The following is a 3,224-nucleotide window of genomic DNA, read 5'->3' on the forward strand; positions in this document are numbered from 1 at the left end:
GATTAGGTCTTCAAATCGATCCGTAAATCATCGTCGTAAGGTGTTCAGCCGTCACCTCGGCGTCGATTAGGCTCCACACCTCCAACAATCTCCCACTTGGAGATTAATCTCATCACATGTTTCCATTTATAGCGGCAACTCCGATCCTCAAGCAAAAAGTCCAACCGAAGTCGAGCACAACTTCAATTTGTCATATGGCACTGACTTTGACTTCGTCAACATGTCAGCTGGATTCTAACTTCCACCGATCTTTTCAAGCACTAGCACTGCATCTTCCAATATCGATCTGATGAAGTGGTATCACATATGTACATGCGTCGTCTGAGCATGATACACCGGGCAAAGAACCCGATGGGAGTGTGTTATACAGTGATAGTCATATATAATCAAGACCACCGCGTGAATTCATATGTAAAAGACGTTCGTCATTAGATAATAAATGGTGAATAATAATTTAAAAAAAAATTAGGAACAACAAAGAAGTATGTAGAAATGATATTGATTTTTATCAGCGATATCAGCGACTGTGAAATAGACAGTGAGTCTCCCATGCAGGTGAGTCTCGCAAATGTATATCACTACTCATGTAGAAATCAAGAGAATTATGTCACAAACTTAGACAAATTCACCCAAACACCACAAATAAATCTTAGCAATAAAAATTATTAGAATACAAATCCCCATATTTCGATTTTTCTTTTTAAATAAACAATATCAAATCGATTTATGGAATTTTTTAAAAAAATATTGACGATTCCGATTCTAATAATAAAATTAGTTTTAACCCCCTTTTTAGAAAGAGACTATTAGAAAGACACTAATCATTCCTTTTTTTGATATTAGAGATTAACAAGAGGTTAACGAGAATATTCAATCCTTATTTGGTACTAATTACTAACGTGACCCGTCATCTTTCTTCATTAAAACTTGCTAAGTTAGATTACATGACAAACGTCACGAAACACCATTACGTTACTACCTATATAATATATTAATATTATATCAAGATATGGAATCTGCATCGTCATGTACATAGAAATCTATAATGATATGATTGATAGAATCGAATACACGGCACTATAGTTCATTGCATAAACCTTATTAACTATATTCTATTCATATTTTTTTCCAAGAAAAAATCAATTATTTTTTAATTAATTTGGTCATTTTTTAGTCTATTTATTATTAAATAAACTTAATGGTTTAGTTGCTCTCTGTTTAACAGGGAATAATGCATCTCTATACAGAGCCGGTCCTGACTATAGGCGAGTAAAGCCGGTGCCTTAGGCCTCCGATTAGGTTGGACCCCAAAATTTTAAATATATATTATATATATGTCCAAAATATTTAAATTTTTATATTTTTTTCTTTTATATTTAAATTTTTATTATTATCAAAGGGCCCCGAAATATTAATTCGCCTAGGGCCCTTAATGAATTCGGGTGAGTTTGGGTCGGCCCTGTCTCTATATAACTGTTTAAAAAAGAGAAAATATTATCGAGTGCTAGTATTTACTATATGTTCTGTCGTCATTTTTATATGATAAAAATGACATTCCGAAAGCAAAAAACGACAAGGCAAACTATAATACAAAAGTCCGATCCCACTATTAGAAGATTTAAACCCAAATATATATTTGTGCTAAGACCTTCTCAACACCAAGTACTCGGCCTCCATGAAGAAAGTAAGTACTCGGCCAGCCAGAAGAGATGACCACTCGGCCATCATGAATGAGTGACCAACCACTCGGCTGTCATGAAAAATGTGAGTACTCGGTCAACCAAAGAAAAAAAACCACTCGGCCACACAAGGAAATGAGCACTCGGCCAAAAGAGGGAAAGACCACTTGACCACATGCACCAAGCACTCGGCCACCAACAACTTGGTCAAGACCACGGGCCACCAACCACTTGGCCGATACCGCCTGACCAAGACAAGTCGGCCAAATCTCCACCACTAGGCCAAGGCTACCACTCGGCCATCTCCACCTCTCGCCCACAAGACCACTCGTTCAAACGAGACCACTCGTCCAAACAAGACCACTCATCCATGGGACCACTCGTCCAAACAAGAGCACTTGTCCAAATGAAACCACCCGCCCACGAGACCATTCCGTCGTCAACCACTCAGCCATAACCACTCATCCATCAACCACTCATCTACTAAGTCATGATCACTCATCCAACAACCACTCATCCATGACCATTCATCCATCAACCACTCAGCCGTGACGACTCGGCCATCAACCACTCATCTGTCACCACCAAACTCATTGACTCCTATAAATACCCCCTCCAGTCACAACACAAAGTAGATTCTCTCAACTTGTCAAAACGCTATACAATCAACACCACGACTCTATGTCTCTCTAGAAAACATAGAGACACGTGCGGATCATTAACAAAAACACAATACAACACGACTAATATCGAGCGTCGAAGCTCGTGCCGATGGAAAACACAATGCGTCCCTCTAGATTCACGTTTCTCTTGCTTTAGGTGAATGTGCAAAGATCCAAAGTTTCGATGAGGAACGCGAAGAACACGAAAAACGTTGAAGATTCGAAGACCCGTACTCGAATATCCAAAGAGCGTGAAGAACACAAAGAGCGTGGAAGATCCGAAGACTCGGAGACTCGAAGATCCGAAGAACGTGAAGAACACAACGAGAGGGAGGTGACGAGAAAAGAAAACTTCACCACACCTAACAGACGTACTGTCATAAGGTCTGGCCCTAAATCGAACCACGAACGGTTCTAAGTGTTAATTCGAAAACACGATTAACACTACCATTGAAGATATTTATTATTTTTTTTATAAAATGTAAAAGTGTTTATTATTTTTTTTATAAAATGTAAAGTGTTGCTTTTTTCTTTTTCTATTATCGTTGTCTTCGAAAATTTCAAACAATACCCTTGATAAACTTCAAAGTCTTGCATAGAAACTGAAAGTCGGGTTTTTTTTTTAAAACCCCTTGTCATAATTTAAATAAATAGTACCATAAATTATGGCAAGCTTATTACTGATATGATAGCACATCAAATCCCTCATTTTCATGAACCGGAATTTCCGGTTCAATAATTGCGAATGCCTTTCTAGTTTCTACTAGTAGTACTAGTAGCCAATGAATTTTGCTATCATATACATAACTATCCGTTATTTTGATTTTTAGGTGTGTTTGGTAATCTAGATTGGCTAAAAAAAAAAAAAAAAATACAATCTTAA

Source organism: Urtica dioica, chromosome 8 (assembly GCF_054948205.1).
Source record: "Urtica dioica subsp. dioica isolate 48M chromosome 8, U.dioica_male_clone48M_v1_H2, whole genome shotgun sequence".
NCBI classification, from domain to species: domain Eukaryota; kingdom Viridiplantae; phylum Streptophyta; class Magnoliopsida; order Rosales; family Urticaceae; genus Urtica; species Urtica dioica.